The sequence below is a fragment of the Vanessa cardui genome, chromosome 3 (genome assembly GCF_905220365.1).
Source record: "Vanessa cardui chromosome 3, ilVanCard2.1, whole genome shotgun sequence".
NCBI lineage: Eukaryota > Metazoa > Arthropoda > Insecta > Lepidoptera > Nymphalidae > Vanessa > Vanessa cardui.
In genome coordinates, this window is record NC_061125.1 from 15,187,646 (window position 1) to 15,200,846 (window position 13,201).

At 33.6% G+C, this 13,201-nt stretch overlaps 1 protein-coding gene across 4 annotated transcripts in view; it reads left to right on the forward strand.

Moving 5' to 3' along the window:
- Nucleotides 1–5,337: 5,337 nt before the first annotated feature.
- Nucleotides 5,338–13,201, forward strand: part of LOC124543296 (protein couch potato) — a 208,393-nt gene continuing 200,529 nt past the window's right edge. For all 4 annotated transcript variants that reach the window (XM_047121478.1, XM_047121486.1, XM_047121468.1 and 1 more), the window contains exon 1: nucleotides 5,338–5,505. The gene's annotated coding sequence lies outside the window, so the exon portion shown is untranslated. The remainder of the gene's footprint in view (nucleotides 5,506–13,201) is intronic.

A 13,201-nucleotide genomic window follows, 5' to 3' on the forward strand; every position in this document is an offset into this window, starting at 1 on the left:
TAGGCAAAAAAGTATCCTATGTCAATCGTTGGAGTTCATATTTGCTTCATACCAAATTTCATAAAATTCAGTTCATTGGTTGTGAAAGAGCATTAGACAGACAGACATAGTGACTTTCATATTTACAATATTAATGTAGATTTATTTTTTTAAGCAAGGATCATGGTATAGTAAAATTTTAATAGCGTTTCATTTTGTAAGTCTTACATAGAATGATACAAATGTAAGGCATCTGTCTTAAAGCGATTACATAAAAACATTTCTTTAAGCATTAAGAAAGTGAAATAAAAGCCTTAAATAAAGAAAAAACATCCGAACGAAACTGTAAAAGGAGCTCAAACTCACACTACACGCGTTTTAATCTGTTTAAGTGTTGCCAGATTCGTTGGTTTTTGCTTTACAAGTTAACATTCGTACCGTCGAAGTAAACAAAAGCTAAATTTTTTACTTGCCAGCCCAATCCATTTACTTCTCAAAATAACATTAAATCGTTTCGTATTTTGGCATTATTTTGGGTGATAGATTAGTTGACTCGTTTAAATCTACATAAATAAATGTCCAATTGATGGAAGAATACGACCTCTTCTCTTTATCAGGATAATATTTATAAATTTTCCTTCACGTTGCTCTAAGGTGGTTTGAATAAATCGGCAAATCTGATCCGAATCATGTAATCTTCACGATATTTTGCCCCAAAAATACAAATTAAGGGGACTACAGGAGCTAATTGCCCTTGAGAATCACGCGCACACATACATACACTAACGAGTCTAACGACAAAAACGGCATGTCCCCCCGCGCACTACGCTTAGCGAGGCGGCGAGGTTACGCCTGAATATTCCAATAGATGGCGCCGAACCGCCGCGCGCCGCGCCGAGCGAAAGCGAAGCGAAGTCAATTCTATCAATTCTATCAATCATAGATTTCATAAAAATAGACAGGACAACAGAATTATTTTAATTTCTTTGTGTCATTTAAAAAATTATGATAAAATTAAACAGAATTAATTAAACTTAAATTATTATTATTTTATGTACAAAAAATAGTTAATTTAAACATTTTTTTCTTTAATTTTTACTGTATCAATTCAATTAGTTGTAATACTAAATATTAAATCGTACCTATTTTTAAATTTTGTAAGTTTGTTAAGCGATTTATTAAATAAAATTGGAACTGTTCGTAATTTGTACACTGACAAAAAGCGTAGAGTTTGTTCGTTTTACTAATATCGGTACACAAAGAAAAAAAATTAAGTTAAAAAAGTCAGCATCAAAAAGTTACTATAAAAATAATATCGTCAAGTCAGTTTAGTAGAATTATTGGTTAACTCGGTCAATCACAGTGGGTTTAGTCATAAATCTCATAAAAATAGTTTGGATATTAGAATTATTTCTATTGTTTTTGACTGATATTTGAAATAAAACTGATTCAATTAAATTCAAATATTTTTATTTATTTTTGGTTTAACAAAAAAACAAATAAATTTCGTTTCAAATTTTTTATTAAAATATTTTTTTTAATTATTCGTTCGTCGTCGTTCGTTATTAAAATATCTTGGATACTTGCAATCAATATTTCACCCACTTTCACTGAAGCTACGAGCTAAAATTTTTCAATTGTTACTATTTCCAATCTTTAAAAAATATTGAATTACGTATATGACACTTCTAAATATTTTAGTTCTTTGGTTCACAAAAATTACATATTTCAAGATGGCCCAGTGGGTAGAACGCGCGTATCTTATTGCGGGTTCAAACCCAGGCAAGCACCACTAAATATTCATGTGATGTGCTAATTTGTATTTATTTATTTTTTTTATTATTAAATTTCATCCATACATAACTATATTTCCTATTATACACAAAATTGATAAAATTAAACTCTAACGTAATAGAAATAGCTTCCGTGTTATTTTTTTTCGATTTTCTTAATTCTGAAAAAATAAATGCATAGTTGTTAGGAATTAAATTTTAATAATTATAAAATATATATATATTTTTAAATATAGTCCTTTAAAAATAATAAAATTTTAGTTCAGAGTGCGGGGATCGAACCCGCACATTCTTCTTGGACTTGCTTGCATTGACCAAATACTCCATGGTGACTGTAAGAAATCTGTCGAAAAATCTGATTCTATGCGAACTAATTGCATTGTTTTTAATAAATGTTTCCAATAATCATTATTTATAATATATATATGTTTACTAATTAAATACTCTTACCTTTTCATATTATCTTTCATATGTTCGGCTTTTTAATTTATATGAACGTTTTTTAGTTTTCTTCACAGATTGTACTTTATTTCCCATGTTTACAAAATAAAACTTTATAAAAAAATAACTTAACAAAAAAATAAATGGCTAACTACAACTAGACTATTTTAACTTAATATATTTATTTACATAAAAGAATAATATTCGACAATTAATTTACAATTAAATTTACACAAAAATAAAATCTACGAGATTTTATTCGCAACGATGCGGTGAAAAGAGCGACACGTCTGTATAGCAACAGGCCTCGGCCGGCAGTGTCTGTACGAGGCGCTCACGCACACATGCTTACGCATTTTGGTCGAAAATAAGAAAATCTGATTTAAAAAAAATCTATTGATTTTACTAAATAATTAACATAATAAATTTTTAGTATATTGTTTGTAGAATAATCTGACAAAAGACCAAAATTATTGAAGGTATATAAGTGTAGTTAAAAAACAAAAAAAGACTTTTTTAGAGGTAACTTTGCGATTTTTTTCTATCGTACCAAATTAATTACATCATGTTTTCAACACAATTAATAACTAGCATCTATCCTGAAGATTAACATATATTTTTTTCATTTGGTTTATTGCATTGGATTATATACTTTTTGGCATTTTAAAACTTGCATTTAGCTCATGTAGTCCCCTTAAGCACATGAAAATTCTGTTATGTTTGCCTGGATTTGTCCCAGCATCGTTTAAGAATCACTGGACCATCTTGGCACACATGTAATGTAATAGTTCCAGATATAAAAAAAGGCAAATACATATAATACATTTTATAATTTACTTAGAGAAAATTATTTTCAAAATAATTTTGGTTGACGAATTAAAAGATATGTCTTGTATGAACTGTGAAGGATTTATTTTGTTTCTATTATTCAATTAGAAGCTCTAGTAACTCGATTTGTTTGGAAGTGTTTTATGAACTGGTGCGATTTTTGGCGCCACCGAGCGCGCCATATGATGTCACGATGAATCATTGTTTACGAAAAGGCTCTTAGATAAAATAGGAGTGCGCTGTATATTCTGTAATGTATCAAACAGCTACCGAAAAATACGCTCATTCAGTTCATTGATATATAAAGAATAATAAATTAAGATAATGTGTTTTTGCAGCTCTTTATGTAATCCGTGATATTCATGGCATGCTCGTAGCGTTGCGAATAATGTACAAGAGAAAATATGCTACAGCTTTGTTACAATTAATTGACATTATTTGATCTACAACCTTTCTGTGTTCTATGCCGCTTAGGTAAACATTATATAAAAGTTACTTTAGTATCGATTTCCATATTCAAAAAAAAAATCTTATAGTCAACAATGATAGATGTTCAATTTTGAACAATGTACAGTGGATAAGTAAATAGCCTATCTATAAGGGGACATTGTTGATATATTGGACAACATCACATACATTATCTGACCCCGATGAAAGTTGCTAAAGCATTTGTGTTATAGGAAATCCGAACTCGCGACGTACCACAATTACCCAGACCCAAGACAGAAGAAAACTACTAACAAGAAAACTAATGAACTTTTTCTACATCGACTCAGCCGGGAAACGAACCCTGGACCTCAAAGTGGCGTACCCTTCGACCATAGAGGTTATCATAGGTCCCTGTTTCGTTCATCAAAAATCTAGAATCAAGAGTAATACCGTCAATTTACGTTGCAAAGCGATATCTTTCCACAAGCCGTGACGTGACGCTGTACCGACAAGTTTAATTGAGTTCGTTTTTTCGTTTTTGATTGTATAATGGCAGCTATCACGTGTATAATCAAAAATTCAATTACAAAATTTCGCTATCTTCTCTCGGCGCGATGCAAAATTTACTGAATGCCAACAATTTGGCCTCGCAACCTGGGTGTATTACATTAATTTCTAGTTGAAAGCTCGGGCATTAATTTGTGTCTAGCTCCGCAGGGAAACCACAAAATACTAGTTCCGTTGCTATTCATAATAAAACCGGTGCAAGCCGCTAAGTGCTTCAACATCTGGGCACAACGAAATACTATTACTATGACAAAGAGCCGTGAAATAGTGCCGTCGTTCAACTTGAGTCTGGCTTACGCTTTCTCGTAATAAGATTAAATAGTCCACATCGAATTCGACTTTTCGACTGCTATGATAGACTGTTCTCGACCCGTAACAAGTTATATCTCCGTATGATCATTTTGGCATTTCGGTGATGTCAGTCAAAAAACGTACACAAGAGGATACCTGACATTTTTCAAAAGAGTAGAGCCGTAACTTTTTAATGTATTCAATGGAAAGTATAACTTTTCTTCCTTGGGTTTTCTTCTTTAAATGATACGATACGACGCAGGAATGTAAAATGATTGGAGTGTTTGTCAATACAGAAAACAAATATTATAAAATTTCCATCAGTTAGTTGATGATAGAAGGTTTTAAAAAAAGTCCTCGATTTGGTAAAATGTTTCAGATAAGTGATGTAAGTGTGGCTCAAGTTATACAGCGCGCCATAAACTAGGGTCAAACTTGTCGGCATGGATCGATACGAAGGTTTACTTCAACTACCCGAAGTCCGAAGTGCGGAGTCCGGACACACTGGCAGCCGCCGGACACATCGCGTGCCACCTTTAATACAAAAATATCGATTCTTCCACAAAGCCGCGTTACCGCAATCAATATGCCTTTCCGCCCCATGCCTAATTACGCCCACCTACGTCACTCAAACATCCGTAAAAAGCACCGTAATCACTCCGACAGTGGAACCTCCATGAATACCCACCCTGAAAAATAGCGCACACTGAATCATTCAAAGCGCACAGGAAAACGCTTCATTGTAAACGTTTTATTTAATTTTCCCTCCATTTACTTTTTATAATTTCTGCCGGGCATAAAAAACGATCCGCAGGAAGCGCGCACACAAGCAAAGCCCACTATATCGAGACGCACACAGAGACAGGAACACCTGTCTCGGGAACGAAAGGTGTGCTCGCGCGTGCTGGCAAGAGATGACTATATGTAGACTCGAGAGGCGAGAGAGAGAAGTGTTATGCGCGCGCACAGCGCCGGCACGCCCGCCGCGCGTCCCGCTCGCTCGTGAGCCCGCCTGAGAGCCGTCAGTCTATCGCGCGCAGAGGCAGCGCTTGTATGTGCCGCTCTTTGCTCTACCGCGACCGACACGGTGTCCGTAACTGGTGTTCGGAAAATTGTGCATGTGCGTTTTCCGACGAGAGCAGTGTGTGTGCTAGTGAGATGTGCTGTTGTTTTCTAGGTAACGGGGATTACTGTCGGATAGAGGCAACTCGATGTTATTACCGTGATTAAAACGAGGGAACTCATTGTAGTTTTTTAATTTAACTTTTATAATTTTTTTTTCTCGCGAAGGCATTGCCGGGAAAGCGTTAAAATTTATTGATAGCAATAGTTTCGGCGAACCTTCTCTAACGTAAATATAAAAAGACCGACATGTGGAGCTACCCGAACGTGCAACTCTTTTACTGGGTACTTTATGATCCGTTAATTGCTCGCGCCGCTTAGATAAGCATAACAAACTACACGATATACTGCCTGTGGATACTGTGAAATATCTCTCATTGGAATCTAGATGATATAGCTAGCTTTTTGTATTCAAAAAATAAAGTTTGAAAAGTATATAACACTACAATATTTGGTATGAAAATAAACATGACCTATCCATTATCTATTTTTGTTAATTAAATGTTAACCTACGTGTCGAACCATTGTTGAAAAAATATATCAACACTGAAATGGTATAAAACTGAAAAACAACAACATTGAAAATATATCCACGTTAAAATAAAAATATTTCATATAAAATAGCTAACATATTCAGATTTGCTATTTTACAAAGAATTATTATGTTTAGAGCCGTCGCATACATTATTTTTTAATTTGTTGTATTAAAGAAAATTTCATCAATAAACTAATAAGAAAGAAAATTTTATTTACAACGACATCAAAAGCGGTGTTTAGTTTAACTTTGATAGATGGCCCATCGAAATAATGTCATTTTAAGACACTTTGACCCCGAACAGCGTACACCCCTAACAAATTAAATAATTGATGTCAATGAATAAAAACGATCCGAGGAATGTCAGCGTCATCATTAAATTTAAGTAGTTAAGAACGTTAGGAGAGGTTAATCGAATTAGACTTGAACAACTCCAACTAAGAAAGGATCGGGCGCAACGTTGTATTTAACGCTATAACGATCTGGAAAATTTACTTTTAAAATAGATATTGGCATAGAACAAAAATTATAAAGCACACGTAACACGTTGGTAACTGAAAAATTTTTCAGGCCGATGGTTTTTTTTTTTAATATATAAACGCGATGTGTAAATTTTGTCATCCATTACTTTCCAAAATTGCTTAATATTTTTAAAAGATTGTTTATAATGTCTTGTGTAATGTTCGTAAGATCAAAATAATTTAATTTAAAATATTCACGATAGAAAACCACTGTGTTTTTCACATCATAACGTTGAGACCGAGTTTGAAAATATACTTTATTTATTTAATTCAGAGAAATTTATGCGTTTTTCGAATTGACATAATTATTTGTAATCATATAATTTCGGTGTAAATTGGTGTACTTAGTGCAAATAACATTTAAGAATTAATGTCTAAGATCTAAGAGATCTACGTCTATAAATAAAGACAACTATGAAAGTTTAAAACTGTTTCTAAGTAAAATATGATGATGTATGATGTTTGTAAAAAAATTAGGTGTTACATATTTTAATATGTATATCTTTCGATATAATCATTATATTGTGAGAACATATTTCGCTCTACATTCATCTGAAAAACATAAACGGTTATTTTTCCTTTTATTTAGTTACATAATGTAATATTTACATTTACATAAGCACATAAAATAGTATAAAATTTACCGTATTGTATGTTTTTTAAGGTCGTATAATAATATGTTTTCGATTGTTATTAATTTAATTCAAGAAATACAAGTTAAAATCAATATTTAGGTATTATTTAATAAATAAAACATATAAAACCTCTTTAATACGTCTGAAGAATATTATAAAGCTGTATACGTTACATCCTGAATGTATATAAACTAGTTTTTGAAAACAACGCTCGCGAATACAAACTATTGTTCTATCGTAGTTGCCGTTAATTGAAAGTATTTACATTTAATTACGCTTTCTCATTATACACACTATTTATAACAAAACCTAACACACTGATGTTAGAGGAAGTTTCGAATGAAAATTAAATATGTTATTCAGCGAAACAGTATTCCGACGAATACAATTTTGTTTAATGCATTTTAATTTCACTAAGTAAATAGTAAAGAGTGTATTTAATCAAATAATTATGGCGTATTAGACCTGAATATGACGCATTGCAGTATATAAAATGACCAGAGAGGTTTTATTTATCATAATTTGGTTACTTTTTTTTTTTTGTTTGACGTCGTATCTCGGTTAATGGTTCTCGTATATACGTCCAGCGTTATTATAGTTTTTTGTTGTCAATCTGTTCTTGTACACTTTGTTGCCGTAATTACTGGCAAGTCCATTTGGTATAGTCACTCGTACCAAGGCCTGCTATTGTGTCGGATTGTTGCGTCACGACATGACAAGACCGCAGCCGAATGTCAGCGAGAGCGACTAATAGTTAGCTTGTTAAATTAATTGCTCTCAATATTTTGTTGAATGTGTGCCGTGCGTGCTATATTTCAAAAGATTTTCGTACGTGCAACTGTTATTAATTATGACATAGACCATGTTGGTCAATATAATTTAATGTGTTTAATACTAGTTTCTGTACACGGTTTTCCATGTATTGGGGGTCTAATAAGACCGACCACACTCTACCAGTAAGATAAAGTCATGTTCTATAATCCTGATAGCGTGTGTACAGTGTTATGTTTAGCGATTGTGTAGTTAAAAAAGCGTAACAAACAAACAAAGAAACACTTTTTAGCATTCAATATATTATATATAGGATTTTTCAAATATTTTTATGATAATAAGGAAATATTTATTTTGAGTTTCCTCCTCTAGAACTTCTCAGGTCTGTGGTTTTTGTTGTAGAATTGATTTGAGATTTTTCGACATATTAGTAAATTTTCCATATTTGTTGTCAAGCGTATTATGCAAGTCGTATTCGCCATTTTGGATTTAATCTGCCATAGCCTTTGACACGTGGGACTCTAAGACGAAATTAATGATACCTCATTTGTCAATGTATGATATAGAGATTGCAGGCTTCAAGGGAACAGGTGTAGTAAGCTTTCTTGTTAAAGTGTATGCGTGCCTGTTAAAATTTCATACTCTTTGCTTCTGTGTAATCGGGTAAAATGATCGCATTAAGGGATATTTATATGATTTGAGTGCGATAGATAGGTGCGTCGACAGGCGATTTGTTTTGTCTGTTCCGGTAAACGATCGCGTAGCATTGATTTGCAATAAAAAAAAAAAATATATTGCTTCGTCACGCTTTCTGCGGCCCGACCTCTTTAATAACAGCGATATTTATTGTTTAACGGCTTAGAAACATATTATACATTTAAAGCATATTAAATTGTAGGTTAAAAATATTTGAATTGTAATAGCTTCTTTTTCTTTTTGGTATTATAAATTTGACATTTGATAGAATGAGACAATACATATACACAATGCGTTTAGCATACAGATGTAGTTTCAAAATGAAATAATCGACGAAAAACAATAATTATCTAGAATCTACACCATAGACAATGGTATTAAACAATAGTAATTATTTTCTTGCAAAAATTTAATCAGTTTACAGGTGGACCGTGGGTGGTTCATGCTAAGTGGGTAAATAGGTGCAATTTAGGCCACCGAAGCTCCGTCGGTCGGCCTGATTCAACACTTCGTTGTGGCAATTAGATTCAATTTGCGGCGAGCACTATGAATATGGGACTGAAACTAACAAAGGTTTATTTCTCTCGAAATTAGTCCGAAAGTGCAGAATGACGAAATTCGGTAAGAGCGCTAATACATTGGGCGCTTTCGTAATTAGCTAGCCAAGGAAGTCGGTTAGTTCTGTCAATACGCGTCGAACAAAAGTGTTACTGTTATAATAGTGTCTATTTAATGGGATCTTCTCGGCTTAGAATTGTCGGCGCGAACAATATTAAATAATATTTGATCGAGAAATATTATTGTACGAGGAACCTACATTTATAGCCTTACTAATAAACGAACGACCAGCGCACAAATTTTAAAGGTAGATAGTGGATTTGTTCAAGTTTAATTTTATCATGTAATTAATTTGTGTTTATAATCTTATTATGTGGGAAGAATATCGTAAGAAAACTCGAATCTTTTAAATTGAAATAAAACTAGTTATAACGGATTTGAATCGCGTACATTAATTATTTTTGACATCCCGACGTTTCGAGCACTTAACAGCGTTCGTGGTCACTCACGGGTAGACTCGAATCGAATCTTTTGAGACAAGAGACAACAGCCTGTAAATTCCCACTGCTGGGCTAAAGGCCTCCTCTCTTTCTGAGGAGAAGGTTTGGAACATATTCCACCACGCTGTTCCAATGCGGGTTGGTGGAATTCACATGTGGCAGAATTTCTATGAAATTTGTCACATGCAGGTTTTCTCACGATGTTTTCCTTCACCGCTGAGCACGAGATGAATTATAAAGACAAATTAAGCACATGAATCAGCGGTGCTTGCCTGGGTTTGAACCCGCAATCATCGTTTAAGATGCACGCGTTCTAACCACTGGGCCATCTCGAATCTTTTAAATAGACATTATTTACTTATGTCTACCATTAATTTACTAATAATTTAATATTTGAAAGAGTGTCACAAAGCGTTGTATAACGATGCACTTTACAATGTATATCAGTATACGAGTATGTATAAGTTTTGGTTATGTGTTTAGATGTTTTGACTATATCTGTGAGGTTGTTTCAGTTGAAATTTCATTAAGCGAATGGTTCAATTGGTCGCGCTTAACGGTACAGTTAATTGAATGAGTTAGTTTGTGAGCCACATTTACGGAACGCTAGCTATTGCTATATGTGTTAATTGATATTTTGTTTCGCAATAAAATACGATACGAAATTACTGAAAATATACTCGTATGCTTTTTAAAGATTCTGTTATTATCAACTCTATCATACCTAAGTGCACTTACCTGTTCTCTTACAAAACTTCTTCTGCCAATATTTGTGAGTGAGAGATCGTTAAGGGCGAAAGGAGTGTTTCCTGATACTTTGTTATCTGCTATTTATATGTTAGAGCCGAGATGGCCCAGCATCATAACGCGTGCATCTTAACCAATAAACGCGGGTTCAAATCCAGGCACCACTGAATATCATGTGGTTATATTTCATCTCTTGCTCGGCACTGAAGGAAATTATGGTGGTAGGAAAATATGAGTCTAATTTCAAAGAAATTCTGCTACATGTGTACCTAAAGGAGAGGATGCCTTAACCCAGCTGTGGGAAATTTACAAGCTGTTGATGTTGATGATGATTTATATGTTGGGCAATAAAGTATTAAAAAAAACAGATTTCTCGAAATATATAGTACACTGATATAGACGCTTCATACAAATAAATTTGAAGGAAACTTTTGAACCCTTTGACTATTCATCTTCAAAATAACTCGTAACAACCCAACGAAACTATTTCTTTGTAGCTAACCTCATAGTTTTCGAATTAAACTTGCCGCGGGTACGGCGCTGCAGACCGAGGTAGGTATAGGTCTAGATAATAAATACGTAAACATTGCTGAGATAACATTATTGACTCTTGTTCTAGTAGATATATGGACATAGATCTCGAGTTTCTCGATTCAAGTCCCAGATCAGACCGATGAAATAATTGGGTTTTTTAAATAAACAAAATCTCACTAATATCTCAGTGTCTTTCTTGGTGGTAGGTACCACCCACTTATCAGTTATTTTACCGCCAAATAACAGTACTCAGTATTGTTGTGTTCCGGTTATAAGGGTGAGTGAGCCAGTGTAACTACAGGTACAAGGGACATAAATTCTTAGTTCCCAAGGTTGGTGGCACATTGACGACGTAAGGAATAGTTAATATTTCTTACAGCTTCATTGTCTATGTTTAATGGTGACCACTTACCATCTGGTGCTTTCCGCCAACTTATACCATAAAAAAAAATTGGATCCGTGCCTCAGAAAGCACGCAATGACATTAGTGCTGCATCTGTTTCCTGTCGTGTCAAATTTATTGTATAACGAGAATTCAACTGTTGCGCACACACATACAATGTTCTATGACTGCTCTCCTTGGAGTTTGGATAGGTCAAGGTGACGTCATCATCAAAGTTATTGAAATGATTTGTTTGAACAGTTATCTTTTATAAATAATCCAATCAATATTTAGTGGCAAGCTGGCGGCTCGCTAATCGACTTATTTGTAAACCGACAACGTACGGCTTCTTTCTCTCTCAACGTTCTGTTAGATGAAACCTATTCTATTACTTTTGTATTGTTACTAGTTATAATCACATCGTAAAGTTGAATGTGATGAATTTTTTGTATAATTTACATTCGAAATATATCCAATTTACTTTGTAAATAGGGCGCTGTGTAATCACGTAGGGGTAGACACCTCTCCTTATCATACCGCTGAGCAGTATTGCTTAATATTGTTGTGCTCCTGTTTGGAGGGTGAGTAAGCCAGTAACAGCCGGTACTGGGCACCGGGCTCTATCACCACTTTCCATCAGGTGGCCCATTTGCCAAACAGCCAACCGAGGCCATAAAAAAACAACGTTAAAATAAAAAAAAAAATCAATATACCATAGACTCATAATGTAAATGTAAAGAGCTGATAAATATAGTAATAGTATGTATAAATATTAGTATTTTAAGTTGAGTGAGATTGTCGTTTGTTTATTGTATGTAAATAAATTAGTTAATCTTGTTCAAAATTGATCGTTTGTCATTGCTTAGTTGATAAACTCAAATTAAACACTACCACCAGTTCGGAAAAAGAAATATCCTGACCTGAGAAGAACAAACTCAGAAACTCAGCGGGTCTTTTTTTGTCAAATTAATTAAATACCTATTGAATGTGAATAGAGATAGCCAGGAGGCGATCGTTTCATTCTCAAAGTGTGTAATCATAAACTCACTAATTGTTTTATACTATATTAACCTTTCGCACACAATTGTTCCTTAACATTTTTTTTTTTTAATTTGGCATCAGTGGCAAACGGATTGTGGCAGACATTAGTAAAGATTTTTGGAACCATAAATATAGTTTGTCTAAAGGTACGTCGACCAAGTTAAACATCTCAAGGGAGTTATAATGGATGAAGCTGGAAAAGTTTTGTTCGGACTTATTTACCGACTTCACCGCGGCATAAATATACCACAGGATTAAAGTATTCAGCGTTTGAGAAAATATCAACCCTTTGATATTTATTTCGATGTTACTCTTAATAAAACACGATGAAATAAACGTGTAATACTGTTATGTTTCGATGGACATTTTGTCATTTGAATCTTATTTAATTTGACGTTACTTTTAATTAGTGTATTGATATTTTGAGCAAGTATTTAAGGTTTTTATTGGAAATTAAAACTAATAGGACAAAAATGAAATTAAGAGGTTTCTCTTATGAGAGAGTGATATAGAAAATACTACATTTTTCACGAAAAGTCTTATGTGTTTTTCTTTCTTAATTACTTACCGGTTACCATCCACTGCGTTGATTATAAGGGAGAAGGGGCGATGTTACTAGTAGTATTTGTTATATAATAATCATTTGATTTAAGATTTGAGAGCATAACAAACGAACTCATTTTCGCATGTTTAATATTACTTAGGATATACCTTTTTTCTCGCTGGAAAAACACGTCTCGTACCCAAATAGAGCGAGGGTGTATATAATGCCCAGCTGCATATTACACTGGAATATTCACTAAAGAACCTTCGATACCCTCTGTATCTTAG